Here is a 24,524-nt window from a genome sequence, read left to right on the forward strand (position 1 = left end):
GCACATATGTATTAGCTGCTGATAGGAGCATAAATGCGACGAATAACGTGTGAAATCCCTTACACTTTTCTTAGCTATTTCCTTTAAAAAGTCAGTTTTAACTTTGTTTTCTTTTTAGGTAGTTCGTGGAGTGATTCAAGAGAAATAAAAGCTGAAAGGGAGCAACGAAGCCATGGATCATGAAGTACTGATGCAGAGGACCAATTTTGATCAACCATTTGGCCATAAATTACAAAGGAAACCCACGGAAATCGTTGTGCAAAACAGTTGCTGCAAAGCAGAAAACTGCAGTTTCAGAATCAGCTTTCTGGGAACGGTTTTGAGGAGCAATTCTTACATCATTCCATATGCAAATTTGAAGAAAGGGCCAGCGATCCTTAAAGACATGATGTTATACTTCAACTACAGCCAAAGAACTGGTCAGAAGGGTCAACAAGGAAGTAGGAAATCAAAGTCGAAGTATGCTTCCCGATAAGGCAGAAACTGTCAGCTTTTCACGAAGCTTTTTGGGAGATCTTTTCCGGCGATTTTCTTGGAGTTTTTCCAGAAGGTTATTGATCATTCTAGATGATATGATGTCATAGAGCACGTGGGAGTCAAGAACCATCCAGAAACTTGTCAAGACGAAGTCGTTCCTTGTCCAAGAAGGAAGCTTCAGAGTCAGAAATTGAATCCTAGTCAAAACAAGACGGTTTTGCAGAATTCTTCTTTGGACGGATTTCCAGGGCATTTTTGGGAGGTTATTGCTGCTGAAAATATGAAGGAGAGTCCTAGAATGGTTCCTCAAGATTTTGGGAAGATTATTAAGGCTTGAAAATCATTTAATTATGCACCAAGTAGAGTAATCCTCAAGCAACTAGGAGAGGCTTTCAAAGCGGAATTGGAAAAGGAAACTTGGGCTGTGTATTCTATATATATAGAGGCTCTGAACACGTTGAAGATCACAATCCTACAGCGCCATCTTCTGCTCCCAAACCCTAGCACACAAAGTCTAAAAAATTCCCAAGTCTTCAAGAAGGAAAACCGTGCAATTCACCATCCACTTCCATCAAGCTCCTGCCGTGCCCTATCTTGAAGGATTGCCTGCATCTAAGGCTGCCTAAAAGTGAATTCGTGGCTCTCATACTCTGCTCTTTACGGTTTTTATTCTTTTGTAATCGAATACTCATGTTTTTAATTGTTGAATTTAAGACGATGTGTGGCTAGTTACTTTTGTTAGGGGCGAGGTTTGAAGCCCCAATTATGTAGAACATATGTTTGTTTAAATTTAGTTTCTTGATCTGTGGTGTGGATTGGTTGTTTATCTCTGATTGATTGAAAACTTTTGCATGTGTTTGTTTTATGGTGGCCAACATAGGATTTATGCATGTAATTGGAGCTAGGTTTAGAAAATAATTCACCTAATCGTTTTGTTTTCTAATCCACAAGTATGCAAGACTTTGAACAAAAGTTGATGTTTTAAACAACTAGAAGAGCATGCTAGGTAGGCGTTCCACACTAGACTGCAACTCTATAATCAATCGTTTCCATGAGATCTTAATGCTTCAAATATGTTGACACTATATGTGTTGTTGATAGGATAGCGTTCTATACCTTGATTGCATGTTTGAAAGGCTTAGTTATTGTGCGTTCACGTAGACTAAGTAATTAGGGAAACATTAATAAGGGACATGATCTGCTCCGACTTGTTTCTTGGTTGATTTCTGTTCACACCTTAGTAATTGAAACTAGGTTAACTTAACATTGTTCGAAAATAATTGGTGGTGGATTTCCGAGTCTCTAACGTTTTCTCCATCTTATTTTTCTCAAACTTAAATTGAAATTGCTTTCTTTGTTTTCCTTTAATTTTCGTAAACCCTAAAACCCCAAAACATTTATTCTTCTTTTCTTCTTTTATTTCGTTGCTTCCTTTCTTCTTCTCCTTATTCTATGGTTGTTTTCTTTTCTTTTAGTTAGTTTCTTTGTTTGGTTGATTTGAGTTCTTTGATTAGTTTAGATTAGTTTATTTTTATTTTTCTTTGTGATTAATTGGTTACCCTCAATCTCTGGCATCGAACGATCCTTGCTTACTCTATATTGCTAACGACTACATCTTGCAGGGTTAAGTTGAGCGCTTGTTTTTAGCGTATCAGCTGCATATGTATCAGCTGCATAGTTTGACATATGTATCAGCTGCATTGTGTGGTTACATATGTATCAGTTTTTTGATGTCCCAAGTAGATGGGCATGCACTAAATGTTTTTCTTGTTTAAAATGTTGGGTTGAATAATCAGTGGTTTGCAATGTTTATATTTGATAGTTTGCAATATTTATATTTAGTATGTAAATGGATCAAATGCACAATCTAATTCAGGAATGAGATATGTTCGAATAATCAGACAACAGAATAGATATAATGATAATTGCCCGTTGTCTGAATGGCCAAAAATGGAGACAAATCACACTGCAATCATTCATATCACACGTCGGTTTTTAACAAATCACTGTCTTCTAATCTACACTCGCACAACAGAAGTAATTGAACTTTGTTGTCTCAATGTTAATCAGACAACACACAAAATAAAAGTCTGTTGTCTGACAAGCTTAACATACAACAGTTTGAAAACAGGCACTGTTGTCTGAAGGCAGCGCCGCACCTGCCGCGCAGCTTCGCCTGGTATCTGCCGAGCTATCACACAACAGTTATAACATATACCTGTTGTTTGTGTGTTTATCACACAACTGTGTTCCACCGTTGTCTGATTTTTCATCAGACAACGACTCACTCTACAAAGGTGAGACTCCAAATCCCACATCGGTTTTCTGCCGTTGTCTGATAAGATTTTTGGTGTAGTGCATGTACGTATGGCTGGAAACTGTTCTAACACAGATAACCTACTCTAATGCCACAAATATGAAAACGGTGAAGAGCTATAAACAGATTATGATAATCCTGGTACTGTCATGTATATATTATAAGCTGTTTTAGAGAAACGATATTTGAGAGAGAATTGTTGTGTGTTCTCATTGATAATAGGGGTCTCTTTATATGGAGGATTACAATGCACAGAATCTGAATTGTACAAGAAAATTCAATCATACATTGAATGGCTATCTCTAAGATTCTCCTAGATTATCTCTAATTAAAACCCTATTACCACTAGGTCAAGTAACCTAGAGTTTGGGCCAGACACAATCTGGATTTACTTAAACACTCCCCCTTGTGTCGCCCAAACGTGGTGCTTCCCTCGTTGCCTCGTCAAAAACCTTGTCGAGTAACAAAAACCTAGTGGGACAAAAATAACTTCGGTCGAAGGAGAAAAAGAGCACAACACACCCTTCACGTTTCGAGATCAACATGTAGACATCTCCCCCTGATGTCTGCGTCTCCCCCTGATGACTACGATCAGGGAAGTTTAGATAACTTTTGCAAGACAATGCTTGCAACATGTTTCTCGAACGTGGATTTGGGCAATGACTTAGTGAACAAGTCTACCACATTATCCTCAGATCGAACTTGGTTCACTTTGATCTTGAGGAGCTTCTATTGTTGCTACTTGTAGAAGAATTTAGGTGATATGTTCTTGGTGTTATCGCCTATGATGTAGCCTTGCTTCATTTGCTAAATGCAAGCAGCATTATCCTCATAAATGCTAGTAGGCTCATCTGTGGTGGATTCCAAACCACAATTACTTCGAACATGCGTAACTATGGATCTAATCTATATACATTCACGAACTGGTGAAGAGCAATAATCTCTGCATGGTTAGAAGAAGTAGCGACTAAGGTCTGTTTAGTAGACCTCCAAGATGTCGCGGTCTTACCCATGGTGAATACATAACCAGTTTGGAAACGACCTTTGTGAGGGTCAAAGAGGTACCCAGCATAAGCAAAACCTTCCAAAACACTTATGTTGTTTTGGGATGAGGAGAGAGAACGCAGACCACTGTTGGTGGCGTTCTTGACATATGATGGGTCCAAATCCATTGTCTCTCTATAGGGATAGAACAAGTCCATATCAATCGTACCACTTAGGTATCGAAAGATATCTTTAACACCAGTCCAATGGTGTTATGTTGGCGTAGAACTATATCTAGCTAACAAGTTCACAGCAAAAGAGATGTTCGGTCTCGTGCATTGAGCTAAGTACAATAATGCGCCTATTGCACTTAGGTAGGGCACTTCTGCCTCTAGCACATCTTCGTCGTCTTCTTTTGGACGGAATGGATCCTTCTTTGGATCAAGACTACGGACGACCATTGGAGTGCTTGAAGGCTTAACTTTATCAGTATTGAAACGCTTAAGCATCTTTTGGGTATAAGCTGATTGATTAATCAGGATAACATCTTCACGGTGCTCAAGTTCCAAACCGAGGCAAACCGTGTTTTCCCAAGATCTTTCATCTCAAACTCGGATTTCAAGTGTTTATCGGTTTCGCTTAACTCTTTAAGGGTGCCAATTATGTTCATGTTATGGACATAAACTGCTACTATTGCAAATCCAGAACTTGTTATTTTTATGAACGCACATGGGCATAGTTCATTGTTAACATATCCCTTCCCAATCAAGTAAGAGTTTCTCCTAAGTAAGAGTTTCAATCTTATTGTAAACGCGCTCCGTGGTTTAGAGCCACTTGATTTGGGTAACTGAAGTCCATCTGGGACCTTCATGTATACTTTTGTACCTAGATCCCCACTTAGATACACAGTAACCACATCCATAAGCTGCATGTTCAGTTTTTCAGAAACTACCAAACTGATAAGGTAGCGGAAGGTAATGATGACATCCATTACGGGAGAATAGGTCTCCTCATAGTCAATTCCAGGGCGTTATGAGAAGCCTTGAGCCACAAGGCGAGCTTTGTACCTTACAATCTCGTTTCTCTCATTACGCTTTATAATGAATACTCATTGTACTTACATAGGCATTTGTAAGCATAATTAGCTATAATGAGCCACGCTCATGCTACCCCCAGCGGTACTGACTCCCGCCAAAGGAGTGACCTACGGGAACACAGCCAAGCAGGCTACCGCCTGAGCCCCGGCTTGCCCCCAGATCACCGTTAACGTGCCGCCACGGGCCGCGCCAAGACAGCATTAGAAGCTCCAGAAGCTGGAGACTGAAGCATATCAGTCCCATATCGAAAAACATGAAGAAGATCAGCTCCTTCCTCACCTATAAAAGGTTCTCTCTTCTCTCCTCATTAATTACGCATTTAATACTTACCTACTGTTACTTTGTCAACATAAATACATTGACTAACTTAGGCATTGGAGAAGAGAAGACCGCCCAGCGCGGTCTCCCTCTGACGCCTTCTGTATTTCATTTGACAGGTAGCGGGAGCTCTGAGAGTATCATAAGTAGCGGTCCGCCCATCGGACCAGCGTTAACAAAGGTTTAGATACCTCTGAACTTTAAACATTAACACCCATTTATGACCAACTGGTTTGGTGTTGGGCGGTATTGGCACAGTTGACCCGAATACCTTTCTCTTCGCTAGAGAATCAAGTTTTGCCTGGATCGCATCTTTCCATTTTGGCCAATCATCTCTATGTTGGCATTCATCAACGGAGCATGGTTTGATGCCATCAGTCTCAATAATCTCACGCGCTACTGAATACGCAAATACATCATCAATGATGATGGAATTTATTTCCCACATCCCATGCATACTACTGTAATTTGCAGAGATCTCTACGTTCTCAGGGATATGTTCTGCATTGAAGTGTCCCCCAATGATGTCTCTTGGACATAACCATAATCCGAAACATTCTCATGGGACGGATTTTGAGTATCGATGATCAAATGATTTGTTTGTGCCTCATTCGCTCTCTTTCTAGGGTGAGAATCCTTCGAACCAACCTATCTACCGCGCTTCCTTGCCAGACCTGCTACCATAGATGCCACATCACTGCCAATCTGGGCAGTGGCGCCATCTCTTGGTGTCACAGGAGTGGTGTTACGTCCATTATTTGGAACGTCAATCCTTACAGGTACGTTTGCAGCAAGTATGTGTGATCTCTTAACTTTAGCAACATCAGAAAACGCATCAAGCAGAGTGTCTGCCATGTTTTGGAGCTCGATAATTCATCGCACTTCAAGTTCGGACTGTGCGATATGGGGATCGAGTTGAGACATAGTGGGGATAGACCACGACAATTCTTGTCGTTCCGTTGAACATCTGTGTTCTTATCACCCTCTAACGACGGGAAAACTATCTCATCAAAATGACAATCCGCAAATCAAGGGTTCAAGGTAGCGGACTATAGTTGGATATTCATATCCAACATAGATACACATTCATCTCTGTGGACCCATCTTAGTACTTTGTGGCGGCGTAATTGGTACATAAATAGCACACCCAAAAATGCATAAGTGCGAGATATCAGGCTCGTACCCAGTCACTAGTTGTAACACAGAATCAGGTTGGGTGGCAGTGGGTCGTAGATGAATTAGCATTACTGCATGCAATATTGCATATCCCAAGCGGAAACAAGGAGATTTGTGCGCATAACCAATGTCGTGCTATCATTTAAAGTCGGTTGATAGCGGCTTCCGCGAGACCATTTTGGGTATGAACATGGGAACCTGGATGCTCTACATCAATCTCTAGTGGCATGCAATAGTCATCGAACGTTTTCGATGCACTACAACAAAAAACCTCATTTGCGAGGAACTTATTCCTCACTAAAAACCAATATTTCATCGCTATAGTATTTTCGCGAGGAAATTTTTTTCGTCTTCAATTCGTCGGAGAAAGCGCGTTAAGAAAAGTTTCCGCGACGAAAAAACTACTTCCTCGCCAAACCTTTTTCACGAGAAAATTAATTTTTCTTGCTATTAATTTTTGGCGACAATATTTTTCCTCACCCAAACTCATACTTTTACCTCGTTAAAAAATTTCAAGTATCAGAAAATAGTCGATAAATGTATTTCCTGACAAACTTGTTTTCATCGCTAAATTATGTATTTCCTCGCTAATGATAATTAATAATTAAAAAATTATAAATAAAAAAAATATATAAACTACTGTTTTTGCGACGAAAATATTTTTCGTCATTATAAATAACTTTGGCGAGGAAGTTTTTCCTCACTTTAAACCATTTTCAGTGATGAAATTTTGTTTCATCGTAATATGTATCCTTTTAGCGAGAAAAAGTTATCTCGCTAAAAATAATCAACAAGAAATCTTTTTTTCTATCGGTGTAGGAACTAAAGTCTATAATGAGAAAATTCACTTTTGTCGTTATTAAATTTTAGTCTATAGCGAGAAAATATTCTTTTTTGTTACATTTGTCTGCTTAATACGATAGAACCTGTCGGCAGTACATATTATTTCATTCTACAAAGAGGATTCTTATTCAAAACTATTCAAACAATCAACAAAATAATAAAGGAAATAAAAGAACATAGCAAGGATTTTGGAACAGAAGAAACTTATATTGCAGCAAACATGGTTTACATATGGTTTACAGTACAAAACTCTCTTGGTAGTTCATTATTCTCAGACTCGAAGGAAAAGATCCAAACCTATATTTCAAAGGCAAAAGCATATACTAGCAGCTTTAGCTCTTATTCAAGAAAGCTTAACAAGACAAGCCTCTCACTTCCTCATGATCACAGTCCACAAGCTGCTGCTCATTGAGACTCACGAGCTCCCCTGTTGTCAAATAATGAGCTCCTTCCAGTGCAAGCTCCCGTTATCTACAAGACCACAAGCAATAAATCATCCTAATATGTGATTCTTGTTCCTAATCAAAGTTCAAGTATGGTGCACTTACTAAAACTACATTAGTAGTTTCACAGAATACTTGCAAGAAACACATAGTGGTGTAGAATACGTCTAAAAGGTTATCAGGCAAAGAATCTGAGAATTACCTTAATCATTGTCTAAGGCCACAACTTAACCAATCCCTTCTACTTCACCATCATAGCCAAGACCTGTGAACCCAAATGACAAAAATATAAATGAGGATTTTCATCTTCTGTCAACATTACATATGATTACATCAAAAACAAGGAGTAATCAACCAACCTTTCCAAAAGCTTCTCCACAAAGTACTATGTCCCCTTTCTAACAGTTCCATTTTGCACGTGTTTGGTGGGGTGGTAAGGCTCTGGTCTCATATATAAGAGGTCAGGAGTTCGAGCCCCATCAAGGGTGGGAATGGGGTGGGGTTTTAAAAAAAAAAAAAAAAAAAAAAAAAGGTTCTCTAGATTTATCAAGACCGGCCTCAATGACTGTGTGCCTTTTGCACTTCTATCAAGATTGGCCTTTAACTCTTGCAACTAACAGAACTATAAGAAGGTTAGATACATGGCGGGGGTAACCAAAATGCAAGGAACCGGTATGAATTGGTGGAGCCTCTTCCCAAAGATAAGAATTAGTGAGGAACCTGTATGATTAAAAAAGGGGACTGATTAGTACATGATCTTCAATACAGTAAGGTGCTCTATAAAATAATAGGGCCAACTGATATAGTAATTTGAGACCCCAACACTGCCCTTACATCTGGAGTATATCTTATTCCCCAGACATACAATTAGATAACACAATATCTATCTATATATAGGGAGTTGTTATTAACACTACCATAATGTCAGTCTCCACTCTTTTTGAAATTTTATGTCACTACAAGTAAATAATCACATATTATCTTTTCTGGATTCACACTTGCATCAAACCACATGAGATCATCAGCATATGTTGCTTCACCTATAACTAGCATATTGTTGCCTATAGTTCACTATCTCCTTATATAGCCTTATAAGGAAGCGATTCTTCACCACACTACCTTGATCTCATATCTCCTCAATAGACAAAACCTACACACGTGCTTTCCTACTTCAGGGACCTTTATATATTGAAAGAAAAGAAAATAGAAGAAAGAAGAAGACACACATAACTAAGTTTCCCTCAAAATTATTTTTCATGAAGCAAACACAACCTTGATAATAAGTTGCTACAGTATTTCAAGAATCAAAAACCACAATATCATCATAGTTAAGTCTAGTTGTATACTCACTATCTCCTTATATAGCCTTATAAGGAAGCGAATCTTCACCACACTACCTTGATCTCATATCTCATCAATAGACAAAACCTATACACATGCTTTCCTACTTCAGGGACATTTATATATTGAAAGAAAAGAAAATAGAAGAAAGAAGTAGACACACAGAACTGAGTTTCCCTCAAAATTATTTTTCATGCAGCTTTTTCGTGAAGCAAACGCAGCCTTGATAATAAGTTGCTGCAGTATTTCAAGAATCAAAAACCACAATATCATCATAGTTTCAGCCAGAACTGGTGTTTATTACCAGCAAAACTGAAATACCTACAAAAACGTCATGTGCAGCACTATGATCATATCTGAAATAAGCAAATAAGATAAGTCAACAAAAGATTCCTCGAAAAAATTCTTGAACAGTCTAACTAGGCTAGAACTTTTAAGCGAAGACATTATAAAATTTGGATGACACTAGTATATCCAAATCCAACTTTTTTACTTGTAAAGCATTGGTATGAATTAACATTGACAACTTTAAATATCTGAACTCCGGTGACAAGTTAAATGCTCTAAAGGATCTTCATCACCTAGAAGATGACAATCCATAGGCTTCATATTGGATATTTTGAATCAATTTTGAAAATAATTTTTAAACCAATATAACTGTTACCATTTTCATTTCTTTATCCTATCTAGCCAGTAGGTACATAAACAGTGAACTTATGCAGCACAATAAGCCAGGGTTGCAACTGCAAGTACAAGGCTGCAGATCACAACCAAAGCAGGATCATCACGTGCCCATTGATTCTTAGTTTCTCAGAGGAAAAAGAAAGTAGGCATTTTTCTTGCATCCGGTTAGCAGCAACCTGGATTATTGGGACATCACCACCATAATCCTCCAACATTAGACCAATTGAAGAGAGCTCTTGCATGACTAGTTCTAGATTAGCTCCATACTTGTCTATCTGTTCCTTGTATTGACCTGCTCTCAAAAGCTCCTGGTCTTGGACTCGCACCCGCTAGAACAAAATCAAAATAGAACCATCATCAATTAACCCAGAATTACCCAGAAGAAATTGACGAGAGGAAGGTGAATTATAAGAATTTACCTTGTCCCAAGACCCTAAAGTATGAAATTCACAGCAAGCAGAGTATAGAATTCAAGCCCTAATTTGATTGCACGATCCAATTTCCAAAGGGTCCAAAGCTCTTTTGAAGAAGTGGGAATCGAAGGATACCTATCAGGGCCCGAGGCCTCCACCTAGTTGGAGCTTCTAGTTCAAATGTCGTGCTTGGATCACACCAAAATAGAAGGCAGGTCGACCTTCCGGCAGTGCAGAGCCTCTATTCACGATAGGAAGTAGGCAGATCATCTTTTCGATTAGGGGGTCCAATTCCCAAAGCTTCCAAAGATGGAGGCAACAGTGAGAGAGATAGAGAGAGAGAGAGAGAGAGAGAGAGAGAGAGAGAGAGAGAGAGAGAGAGAGAGAGAGAGAGAGAGAGAGAGAGAGAGAGAGAGAGAGCAAGGGTCAAGAGAATTGGGGTTTTTTTGGTAGTGTCTCTCTTTTTATTTGATTTTTCATTTTGGCAAACAGGCACGTTTATGTTTTTATTGCCGTTTAGAATTTTTAAATGTTTTGCTTTTAATTTCGTTTGTGTTTTGAAAGCCCGCTTTACTTGTTTGTGGTTTAGGGTATAGGGTTTAGGGGTTCATGGCTTAAGTCATGATAATGGCTAATTAAATGATTTTCAATTTGAAAAAGGTCTTGTATTATAATATAGAGACCCAAATCTTGATGTCAACATAAATTAATTTGCAACTTTTCATATTATCAATAATCTAGTGTCTGGTGCGAGATCTTCTATAGAATTTTATTTCGATGATCTAAATAGTTCTTTAGGACATCACTCCTAGATCATTTTTGTAAAACTTTAAGCTAAATTGAGTACCATTTAGTTATTAATTATCATGAATGATCATGATGATCATATTGAACATAGTGTGATTGTCTACATTTCTTCTAAGTTCTACGTATTAAAAGAGTTATAGTTGGAATTACATAGTAAGTCACATGTAATATAGTAATATGCATAAAGAAGAGTCTCTTAGTGGAAACGTCAAGTATGCAAAGTGAGCAGAAGATCAGGGGGAGGGAATTGAGGAGTGAGAATAAGTTATTTAAATATATATATATATATATATATATGGTCAAATATTTTTGGCTAAGGATGTCCTTACCTTAGCCGTAGGAACGGATTTCCAGTTTTTGCCTACTTTTCGATCACATATTCACATCTTAACCGTTCAGTTCTGAGTTTCAAATGTATAGATCATCTCTAAAAATTTTCAGCCAAATTGATGATCGTTAAGGTATCCAAAACTGCAAGTTACACTAACGAACCGGAACCGTTCGTGTATATTGTTGTAATTTGCAGTTTTAAATGCCTTAACAATCATCAATTTGGTTGAAATTTTCTAGAGATGATCTATACATTAGGACCTAAAAACTGAACGGTTAAGATATGAATATATGATCGAAAAGTGGCCAAAAACTGGAAATCTGTACCTAAGCTTAGGTAAGGATGTCCTTAGTCAAGAAGGACTGTGTATATGGTATACATGTATGTGTGTGTGTGTCTATATATATATATATATATATATATATAGGGCCCTTCTAGTAAGGGATCCTGTTTTTGGGTCTTTTTTAGGGATAGGACATTAGACAAACTTTTCGATCATATTTTGACATCTCAACCGTTCAGTTTTTAGGTCCTAATGTGTCGATCACCTCTGCAAATTTTCAGCCAAATTGATTATCGTTAAGGTATTCAAAACTACGATTTACAATAATAAGTATGAATGGTTCAGGTTGGACAGATTCGGTTCGTCCATTTATTTAATCTAGTTCGATACCTTAACGATCACCGATTTGACTGAAAATTTGCAGAGGTGATCTACACATTAGAACCTAAAAACTGAACGGTTGAGATTGCGAAATATAATCGAAAAGTTGGTCTAATGCCCTATCCCTATAAATGACCAAAAAAGGGATCCCTTAGTGGAAGGGTGATAGGAGCAAAAAGTGTGACGATATTATTGAATATGTGCCCCATTTTAGCCTTGTTTCTCCCTTAGTTTAGTGTTTTGAGTCATTAAGTCATTTTGAGAGTCTTGTTGAGTGTTTGGAGTGAAATAGGCAGAAAAAGTAAAATTCATGAAAAATCCTAGTTGGATCAGGATTCCTCACTGTCGACTGTTTTTGCGGTCTTTACATTTTAATTCCCTTTATTTTCTCTAGAAAATTTTGATATTCTCCGGCTTGTTGTAGGAAACCTTGCCTGGTGGAACTCTTGGAAACAGCAATGATGGAGTCATAAAATAAAGCACTAAGATATTTGACTAAGCAATGAAGAAGGGAAATAAAGGAGAAAGACGTTTTCAATTGGGAAATAAAGGAGAAAGAGGTTTTCAGTTGAGGAATAAAAGAGAAAGATGTTTCAACTGAAAAATAAATAAGAGAAAGACGTTTCAGCTTGGAATTAAAGGAATTACCCCATTATGAGAGGAGTTAAGGCCATAAAGGAGATGTTTCGGTTGGAAAATTAAAGGAATTATGATGCAATCCCGTCCGTCCAATGATGGAGGGTATGATCGACAAAAGCCAACCAATGCTCCCCTATAAATAGGCAACGTCCAGAATAGAATTTGCATCACTTCCCAGCCAAGATAATTCCTTGCCTATCACTTCCTGGCCAAAAACCATTCCAAGACTGCCCAATTCACTCCTCAAACTTCCATCTCCTACAAGACCGTGACCACCATCCATCCATCAATTTACGAAGCTTTTACACGCTGAGTCAAGGACGCTCCACCACCATAGCAAAGACAAGTTCATCACCTTGTTGCTAAGTCGCTGAGGAAAGCTTCAAAGTGTAACTATGACTCTACTTATAATTTTTGTTTCGGTTTTGTGTGTTTGGATTTGCGAGTTGTGTAATTGGAGACATGAAATTTTCAGAATATTTTTATTAATATTTTTGAGATTTTGAATTTATTATTAAGTTAATTTCGAGAATTCTTTTATGATGCATGTTACAATCTTGTGCCCTTTTACGTGTTTAGGTAATTTTCAGAGTTAGGTTAATAAGTTTGCATGCTAGAATAACGGTGAGAGTTCTTGTGTGTTTGCTTAATTTGCCAAGAGTAATTGTTATTTATTAAAACGCTGAGTTAAACAAGTAGTAATTAGTTCTAACGAGTGGTAAAAATCATGCTTTAATGATTAAACGATTCTGGAAATTACGTGTTAAATTCTATGTGTAATGGTTAATTTGCACATGTGAGTTGATTCGAGGGTTAGATAATACTACTAGTTAAGAGAATTACGCTGAGTGTTTTTAAAAATTAGTAGTATTAGGCTTGGTAAGGACTTTTCCGATCCAAGCCTACATTAGAACGAATCAGATAAATGGATTGATCTGCTGAGGCTTTTCATTTGGGCTCCTATCTAGGCATTTAAGATGGGCACATTTTTGTAGCATGTTGAAATGGATTTTCTGTTTTTACACTTGGTAATTTCCGAGTGGTAGTGGTCTAGATTAGGGAAGTCGATCATTGTATATAGTTTTATTTGTTTCGTTTTTATTTTAAGTAGATTAGGAACCAAATTTGAAAACCCCCATTTTATTCATTTATTTGTTAATTGACCTTTTTGTGTAGGTGTACCCTACAATCCCCAGACTGAACGATCCCTGCTTATCCTATACTGACAACTACATTTTGTAGGGTTAAATTGTGAGGCTATCCTCATATATATATATATATATATATATATATATCACATATAGAATCTTGCTCTGTTAAAGAGGTTCTTAACTTAGCTTATGGAACGGATTTCCTTATTTTGACTTAACCGTTCAGTTTTTAGGTATATATGAGTAGATCATCTCTGCAAATTTTCAGTCAAATTGATGATCGTTAAGGCATCCAAAACTGCAATTGACACGAACGAACCGAATATGTCCAACCTGAACCGTTCGTGTAAATTGCAGTTTTAGATTCTTAACGGTCATCAATTTTGCTAAAAATTTGCAAAAGTGATCTACTCATATATACCTAAAAATTGAACGATTAAGATGTGAATATGCCATCCAAAAGTGGTCAAAATATGAAAATCTGTTCTTAAGCTAAGTTAACACAATTTTCTACCAAACTAATAACGAGGAAAGCGTTATTTCTCATTAATTGCTTCTTTTGGTGAGGAAATGATTCCTCGTAGAACATAGACTTTTAGCGAGGAAACCATAGTTTTGTCACTAATGAATTTGGCTAGTTTTACTCAATTATCCACCAAACTAATAATGAGGAAAATGAGGAAAGTGTTATTTCCTCGCTAATTGTTTCTTATAACGAGGAAATGGTTGCTCGTAGAACATAGACTTTTAGCGAGAAAACCATAGTTTTGTCACTGTTAACGTTAGATTCCGCGGGGGTCTCTAGTTAGCATAAAGAATGAGAGAGAGAGAGAGAGAGAGAGAGAGAGAGAGATTGACACAAGATATACAGTGGTTCGCTTCTCGCCTTAGCGGGAAACTACGTCTACTTGAATGTTTAATTAGTGTGTCGAGCCTTGCGGCCTAACAAGATTACAAGAGATGTAATCGGATCCCCTTGAGTTGTGGGAGGGAGTCTCCATTTATAGGGGAAGGAGGCTCCCTCATTTACATTTTCTTAAATGTGGGACTCAAAGTTACTATTCTAGTCTAGAAAAGCATATTGTGGAGGCAACTTGGCAAGGCCGGAAAGGTGGCTTCCCGGCGACAGATTTGCGACTTTCGGATACCGTAGCGTAGCTTGAACATGGGGCTACAAGATGCAAGTGGCGGTTGGATCTCATGAGGGTGTTGTTTATGCTTGGTGAGGTAGCAAACTAGCCTTGCTAGTACAGGTATCTACAAGTCCCCGAGTAAGAGGAGCTTCTTGGTTGGGGAGTTATAATCATGAAGTCATCAAGCATAAACAATGTCCGAGAGGCGCCTAGCCCCTACAAGTCCCCGAGCTCCGTAAGCAAGAAGGGACTCCTTTAACCTACACAATGAGACAAAAAAGCGCATATGTAGAATGCTTGTTGTATTGGTTACCGTTCATATTAATGGAATGTGAAAAGAATTCGTTTTGTTTGCGAACAACAAATGGTAGAAGAACTCAATATTCCATTAATGTGTATGAACATGTAAAATATTGGTAGTTGTATATGTGGATCTTATGGCCATATAACACGCACAATAGATAGTGGCAAGTGTAATGGGTGTCCAAAGTAATTTTGTGGGAGTAGTCCCGGTGACATAGAATGAAGCGTTTGTGAACTTGGGGCCTAAGTAAAACATGTTGGACATGATCGAGCAAGTTGGGTTGTTCGAGCAAATTGGGTGTAGTTGAGTGTGTAGGCGTTGTGCGAGGCGTGACCCAAGCGCAAGTCGTGGCCATACTCGATACCCAAGCGAGTCGTAACCCGAACAAGTCGTTTATCCGAGCATGTTTTAGTAAGTCGTAAGTGTCACAAGCTTCTAGATGAGTGTCACATATTTATTTAATTGAGTTGCAATTAAGTAGAAGCATGGCATATGTGTATAGCATGTACTTGTAGTAAAGTTGCTAATAACATGTTGTAGGCATGCTTAAGGGTTATAGAGACATGTATAGTCATGGCATCGGCGGTAGCTCAAATTGTAAGAGCGTAAGAGATAAGATAGAGTTACTTATCTTATGTCGAGCATGACGGTCCATGTAATCGATCGATGACCACAAATAGCCCGCTTTGGCCTTGCTCTAGTGAAAGGTTGTCCGGTTGAATGAATGTTCATGTTTCCTCTGAACAAAATAAATGATTAGTAGTATAGTTTAATTTAACCAAGAAAGATTGGCTTCTTTGTACGTACACATAGATCAACAAAGAAAGAGTGTACACCATATGATGATTACTTGTGCCTCAAAATTAAATTTTGAATTAGCAATGAAACTTGGAGAAGCATTGAATGATTTGAATCATAATATAGGTGTACCGGAGCTTACATGTAGAGTGTTATGAAGAACTAACTTCTTTATGCAAGTTGGTTTTTGGGAGAAAACCATTGACCAAAGGTAAGAATGCGGTTGAAATATAAAGTCATGACAAGAAGATCATGTGCTTTATTAACCCAGTTAGGTCATGCACATCAAGAGATTTATAAGTACCGCATAAATTTAAGCAAAGTATGGAAGCCATGTAGTCAGTTAACCACATACATAAATCAGTTTTGAATTTCAAGTTGGTTGAATGAATGTTCATGACTCATTTGTGTGATGATGATACCGGAAGCACAGCAACTATGCATGAGCCATGAGCGTGTCAAGTGTGAGAAGACATGTGTATCATGCACTTGATACGTGGCGGGATAGACACTACACAACAAGTCAAGATGCCCTGAGGTCATGCTTCACAGTTTAAACAAGTATATGAGGCATATAAAGCATGTTTCTGCTTTACACGAAGAAGGCTGAAGAACTTATCTCGTTGTCAGCTTGGCTGAAACTCTTTGAAGAGTTGTCTAATGGTTCGAGGACGAATGCCCAAATGAATGTCAAGGCTAGTTACAGCTAAATCAAGATCCTTCTTCTGTTTTTGGTGAGTTATGATAGCTGGGTTTGCTGCAAAAGTGCAAATGAACGAAGTGCAGCGACCAGAGCACAGCAGGAAAACTCAGCAGTGAGGTTGTCCGGAGGAGAATCTCGGCGGGGGCCGTCCGGAGTTGAAACTGAGCGGGGGAGCTCGGACGAGGTTACCTAGCGGAGATTTTGTTTCGGCGAAGCTTGGTCAGCGGAGGAGGCTAACAGTGGCTGCCAAGCGGTTGGAGGAGCGTTGGCGAGCTAGTAGATGAGTTGTGCCGCTGGCCATAGTTTGGTGGTGCACAGTTCGGTGGATACTGCCATGACTTTGGGCTAGGCGGGCATTGTTGTCTAGCGGAGCGGAGCTTTTAATAAGCGGTGAAACTTCACGATGAAGCCCAGTGGTGAATCTCTCGGCGGTGGAGCTCGGATGAGAAGCTATCCGGCGGTAAAGCGTAGCGGAGTTCTAGCTAGCGGTGAGGCTCAGCTCGGGGACTTGGAGGCTGTTCAGCAATGAAGTCCAGCTGGCATGGCCAGCGGTGATGCTCGGCGGAGCTTGTTTGGCGGTGTAGCCTAGAGGAGGCCTGCCGGCGGAGGTGGCTAGCGGTGGTCCTGGAACTCAGCGGAGGAGCGAAGCATTTAGCCAGCGGTGACCCTCTCCGGCGGTTAAGCGGAGCTGCTGCGATGCTTGTTGGAGAATGGTGCTCCTGGAGGAGCTTTGCCTGGTTTGGCGATGCTGGGTGCTCACTTGGAGCTTGGTGGAGAGTGACCTCAGCGGAGCGAAGTGCGGCGGAAACTCGGAGCTCAGCGAAGAGCTCGGTGCCCAACGGTGGTTTTGCTCAGCAGAGGGAGTCCGGCGAGCCAGGCTAGGTGATGTTGCCAGCGGCAGAGCTCCGCCAATGTCCTAGCAGAGGTTTAAGGCCGTTAGGGGTAGGTTATGCGTCATGGTGCCCAGCGGAGCCCATGATGATCGAAGGTATCCCAGAGGCCTGTAGCTCGGCAGAGATGGAGTTTTACCAGCAGAGGATGGCCGCAGACAGACATCGGTGGCAGGAGTAGCAGCTGGGCGCGCTAGTCGACGACGCTGCCACTGGAATTTCTGGCGGAGCTCTGGGCACTGGGCCGGGCGGTGCAGCACTGGGCGGAGGGATGTGTAGCGGAGTTGATCGGAGAAGTTGCAGCGAAGAAGAAGAAGAAGGGTGTCCAGAAAAGATGTCTAGGTGCCCAGGTTTTTTTTTTTTGGTAGTTCAGCGGTGACTATTTGAGTTGGCGTTGACCAAGCATTGACTGGCCCATGGGCGTTGACTGAGCCTGATGGGCATTGACCGGAGTTGACCATCCATGTTGGACGTTGACCGGCCTCGATGGCACAAGTTACCGCTAAGAATTTCAATTATATAACTCAAAGAAAGAAATTATTTTGAGCTCGGTTAATGTGACTTAACTCAATGGTAGGTGACGAAGCCTTTGTGTCGGCTTCCCACAGACGGTGACAATGTTAACGTTAGATTCCACGGGGGTCTCTAGTTAGCATAAAGAATGAGAGAGAGAGAGAGAGAGAGAGAGAGAGAGATTGACACAAGATGTATAGTGGTTCGCTTCCCGCCTTAGCGGGAAACTATGTCCACTTGAATGTTTAACTAGTGTGTCGAGCCTTGTGGCCTAACAAGATTACAAGAAATGTAATCGGATCCCCTTGAGTTGTGGGAGGGAGTCTCCTTTTATAGGGGAAGGAGGCTCCCTCATTTACATTTTCTTAGATGTGGGACTCAAAGTTACTATTCTAGTCTAGAAAAGCATATTGTGGAGGCAACTTGGCAAGGCCGGAAAGGTGGCTTCCCGGCGACGGATTTGCGACTTCCGGATACCGTAGCGTAGCTTGAACATGGGGCTACAAGATGCAAGTGGCGGTTGGATCCCATGAGGGTGTTGTTTATGCTTGGTGAGGTAGCAAACTAGCCTTGCTAGTAGAGGTATCTACAGTCGCCAATGAATTTGCAGGCCTTACTCAATTATCCGCCAAACTAATAACGAGGAAAGTGTTATTTCCTCGCTAATTGTTTCTTTTTACGAGGAAATGGTTTCTCGTAGAAAATAGATTTTCAGCAAGGAAACCATAGTTTTGTCGCCATCAAATTTGGCGGGTCCTAAACAATTTACTGCCAAACAAATAACGACGAAATCATTATTTCCTCGTTGAATGTTGTTTTTGCGATGAAAAAATTCGTCACTGAAGTCTCATATTTCCTCACTAATAACATGACGATTTGAGAGACCAAATTGTGGTCACCTATAGTGATGAACTGAAATATTCGTCGTAGAAAGTGATATATAGGGAGGAAAATATGTTTCTCGTAAAAAACCTAATAGCATTTAGTGAGGAACTTAATTATTCCTCGTGGAATGTAACATTTAGTGAGGAAAATAAATTCCTCGCGAAAAACTTGGTCGCTAAAGAGACCTTTTGTTGTAGTGATGTAAACTCCCCAGCATTATCAAGTCGAATTGACTTAATCGGGTGGTCTGGGTAGTGAGCCTGTAGACGGATAATTTGGACTAGGAGTTTAGCATAGGTAGTATTTCGAGTGGACAACAACGCGACATGTGTCCAGCGTGTCGACGCATCAACCAATACCATAAATTATTTAAAAGGTCTATATGATGGCTGAATTGGTCCACAGATATCCCTTTGGATTCTCTGTAAGAACAGAATGAGTATTTTAGGATCCTTTGCATAGGATGGTCTCTGTCCTTATTTTCCTAAGGAAAAGGCTTTGCAAAATGCGCGAGGGACCTTAGAAGCAACCAATGAGGATTTTGGTTGGGCTTGAGCGTCTGAATCGCTATTAGAAGTAAAATTTGTGACTACATCACCCATCATGGTGTTGGAACCATAGGAAGTGGCACGCATGGCGCCATTTTCATGGGTGACACCATTTTTGGCGTTGTTAAGGGGGACATGGGCAGCCCTAGTCCTACAGCGGAAGGCGGCAGCGCCAGAGGCGGCTGTCACACTAAGTCCGGGAATCAACCTTTGTTTCTTGCTTCTTTTCTCTCGAAAGAATGGATGTCCGTGTGAAGTTTTTAGTATACAGATCATCATGTCACAACCAAGATGTCCTAGTCGGTCATGCCAAAGCCAAAATGTGTTGGAATCCAAGAGATCTTCTCTTATTACGTTATTGGATTCAATAGGTCGAATGGTAGTGACATAAAGTCCACTAGATTAACACATAAGCTTCTTTAAGATGCGATTTCGTCCACAATCATTAGAGGTAATGCAAAGGAACTCTTTTCCATTCTCAGTATGCGTTTCCACATGGAATATGTTGGCTCAGATATCTTTAAAGCTCAATAAGATTCGATTTGTCTTTGGAGCGTAGAGAGCTTCTGCGACATTAATCAAGGTGCCATTTGGCAAAAGGAATTGGGTCATTCTATGTCCTTGAACTAATCCTGATGGCCTGGCCATCGTAGTCACAGAGGAATATGTAGGCAACATCTCTAAGAATAATTGCCTACGGTGAAGAATAGTGTGCATAGTCACACTATCCGCAAGACATTGCAATTCTCCAGAATTCATTCCTAAAAGAAAAGGCTCGTAATTAAAAAGGAGTCATAAAGAAAAGAACTCAACTTTTATTAATAAGCCAACGAAATTACATCATTGTCTCTTTCACTAGAGAGAATCTAATCCAAAAACTAGCTAATGCAAAACAATGGTAGTCGTCTAATTTCTTTCAGTAGCTCTAAAACAAATGTGACCAAGTGAGTAGAGAGATGTTGGTGGAGCAAGGCTCGCTTAAGTACTACTTATCTCAAAACCTTCCTAGACATCACACTTAATTTGGGTGAGCCTACTTTGAAGAAAAACTAAGCCACTGGCATTTACTACAAAAATAATATGGCAATTGCCTACATCTCTTGGAAAATAAAAAGACTTAATCAAAATCGCCAGTCTCTGCATCTTGGCCCTTGAAGTCTTCCACCCTTAGATCAAGATCGCCATCTTAATCTTGTTCCATGTAATGTGCTTCCCTTGCTTCACGATACATCTTGTATGTGTTTGCAACATTCTGGGATGCTTTACACGCCCTTGCCCAATGTTCGGGTAGTCCACACCTAAGACAAGCATCTTTATGGTCAGTTTCCCTTGATCGAGGTGCTTTAGGACACTTTGGGGATGGCTTCTCTCTTTGGTGGCGTCACCACCATAGCCGGAGGCTTGGCCTCTCTCTCTCTTTACACGTTTACCTCCACGGTTCCGTGCACGCCTATCTTGGCGGTTTCCTTCCTCTTTGGGCCAAGAATATGGACCAGAACGTCCAAAATTGTCCCTTTCCATGGGGTTTTGCTCCTTGCACCCTCCCTTAGAGGCGCGACTATAATTAGACTCCGGAATTGGCTTGGCTCCCACGGGTCTAGAGTTATAGTTCTTCACAAGTATGTTGTCATGCTTTTCAGCTACATTCATGGTTTCAATAAGCTCATGAAATCTTGTGATACGTCCGTATTGACATCAATTCGATAGTTCTTGGCTATCATCAATTCAGAGACGGGGAAGGTAGAGAGAGTCTTTGACAGGGTCCGCCCCGGATTCCACCCTGCTCCCAAAACCGCACAACTCCACAATTTAGAGTATCAAATTATCCAATTAACTCAAATTACAACCAAGTCATAGGTTACAATATTAATACAAAATCTCAAGGTTATCAGAGCAGGCTAAAACCAAAAGAACAACGATATACATAGTAGGTTAGCAAGTAACCTACGAGGGATAGATGACAGCGGTGGTGCTAAGCCTCAACTCCTAAAGCCGAACAGCTACACTGCGAACTGGGCATTTGAAACCGAATGGCCCAGGGGAAAGTACATAAAAAACGTTAGCGTGAGTGGACAAAAATAAACAATTTCAAACAAAAGGGATTTTATACTTTCCCACATTTATTTCTTTAAAAATTCCCGATGCATGCAATGATTAACAAAAATAAAATAAGAGGAGTTTCGCTCATGAAAGCCGACTAGCCCCACTAGTCACCAACGAATAAAGGAAAAGGTTGAAACTCAGATACTCAAGGAAATAAAACCAGCCCCGCTGGCTAAAATAAATAGGACTAGCCCCGCTAGTCGAAAATAGTATAATGAGTAGGGGAAGACGATAGCCATACGAGTGAGCCTCCCAGGCTCGGGTGATAGCCTCCCAGGCTAAAGTACTCCCATTACTCCCGTAATATACCCTCACGCCACTATGTGTAGCGATAGGATACTGGGCTTCAGAATTACTGTCACAGAGACAGTAACCAGCGCCACAAAGGCGGAGGGCTTCGGTGATTCCATCACCTCGCCACAAAGGCGGAAGATCAATGCTAGCAATGATAAGTCACCCAAAGTATGGCAAAAGAAAATCTGAAAACCAAGTAAATCCATAAGTACATAAAGCTTCCCCATCTCTCGTAAATGAATTTCCAACGACGTGTCCCACACGCCAAGACAATCTCAAGTTCAAAATAAATAGGAGATAAATAAGTATAAAGATTTACTCCATCGAAATCTCATTTCGAAAAAATTCTCATAAAATCTCAAATCGCCGAGTATAAGTATAATATAAATAGTATAAATCCAGAAATCACATCGGAAATAAATAAATAAGGTAAGATAAGCAAAACCAATGACGTGACCCCGCACGCCATAAAATCTTCAAATAATCAAATATCCAAAACCATTTCTGAAAATAACCATATGCTCGGGAAAGTAATACGATAAACAAATTATTATCTCAGAAACAAATAAATAAATGCATGCATCATTCTTTGAAAATAAACGTCCACTCACAGTATGCGGCTAACGTGGTACCCAAGCGTAAGGATCCTCGTCAAGCGATGGGTCGGTACCTCGTCCTGTACACAATTATATTCCGTAAACAATAATTCGATAAACAAGTACGATTCTATAATGAATCCCAAAACCCTACGAAATCCCACATCACCATTTCTTTCCGGATTCAATCCAAACTTCACCATTAATCTATCTCCGTCGATTAAAGTATTCCATATCGGGACAAAGGAAACCCAAAGGTCGGATTCCCACAATTCGACAACCAAAACTTCCAAACTTCGGGAATTTACAAACATATCCAAACTCTTCCAAACTTCACATACAAGCTCCACAACATTTATACAATTTAAAGGGCTAAAAACTGAAATTAAAACACTGCCCACACAAGCCTCCACGCGCCGCCACGCGCCACGTGCCACCGGCCAACCACCACCAATGGCCACCAAATTTTGGCAGCACCTCCTACTCAACATGCCTAATCTCTTTCTCAACTACAACAAGTGCCAATTTTACCTGGAAGGGCTCCAATTAAGCCGGTGAAAATTTTCCAGAAAAATTCAAGAACCCTAGGATCGGGTTCAATCGATTCGACCTCCACACTGCAAATTGAGAAGCAAGACCTTAGGGGAAATCATCTCCAGCAAAAACCCGACCTTCGACGCCGGTCTGGTGACCGGAGAAGGCCGGAATCGCCAGAAATCGGCAAAAATCGCAAACTGAAACCATTACCTTCCCGGCGCGAAATCAAGCTTCTCCGGCCAAATCTTCACAAAACACCACCGCCAATGTGTCAAGGGGGAGGAGACGAGCTTGGGGGTAGCCGGATTCCGTCGTGGGTCGGCCGGAGGAGGGAGAAATCGGAGGTAAACCAGTTCGGACTGAAAGGGGGAGGGGTCGGGGGAGAAGAGAGAGGGAGAGTTACCGGGTTTCTGAAAATGGAAACCTACAGTGGTAACTTTCCATATTTATATTTTTGTTACCATAAACAGTAACTTTCACATTTTAAGCTATAACTTTCACATACAAACTCCGATTTTGACGTACCACATATGCACGCGCTCGGTTTAACGTCCTCTACAATTTTCATGAAGGAAGTTTCTTCAAATTTTGACCCGAACGAAAAGTCAACTTTTAGGGCCACTAAAAGTATCTAAACAAGTAAAAGTTGAAAGAAATTGTCGTTTCCCGTCCAAATGACTAGTAAACGGTAAAATTTAGGTCCGGGACGTTACAATCTCCTCTCCTTATAAAAAATTTCGTCCTCGAAATTTACACGAACGACTAAAGGCTTAACTAAACCAACTCTATTGAATACCATCCCCCGGTGAAACAATATAAGAAAAAAATAAATAACTCAAGATTAGGAATATCGTATCGTCAGTAGTATCTAGAGGAACGTGATCCTCTCGCTGAACCATGGCATGAAGTCTCGTTTGTGTCGCTGGACGTCCACGACGACCACTACTCCGTTGAGTGCCGCCCCTGGCAGAACTGGTGGAAGTGTCGCCCTTGGTTGAATTAGTGTGAATGCCGCTAGATAACCCTCCTGATGCATGACTAGAACCTTGACCGACGTTTGGAGTAACATCCTGAGTCAATGTAGGGCAATCCCTTCTATAATGACCCTGCTGTCCGCACTGATAGCACGTCACATCTCTCGTTTGACGCTGGGAACGATCCCTCCAAGTATGGAATCCCTCTGAGGTACCACCGTACTGACCTGTGCTGTCACTGAACTGCCACTCAGACTGTCCACCTCCCATATTAAGTCCTCCAAAATCCGGTAGGGTGGTCGAGTCCGAACTGACACGTCTACTACCCCCAGAAGATCCTGATCCAGAAGCGGAAGCAACCCTCTTAGACGGACCCTGGCTAGGGCCGCCAGAATCCCTAGGGTGAAATCCGGCAGGTGAGTCCGACTCAATGTCCATGGCATAAGATACTGCCTCAGCAAAACTTCGGTACGGTGTGCCTAACATCTTATTCTTAAACTTTCCTCCAAGTCCCTGAACAAATCTACGGATCTTACTTTGCTCGGTACGAACCAAATCCGG

Source organism: Rosa chinensis, chromosome 4 (assembly GCF_002994745.2).
Source record: "Rosa chinensis cultivar Old Blush chromosome 4, RchiOBHm-V2, whole genome shotgun sequence".
Classification (NCBI taxonomy): Eukaryota; Viridiplantae; Streptophyta; class Magnoliopsida; order Rosales; family Rosaceae; genus Rosa; species Rosa chinensis.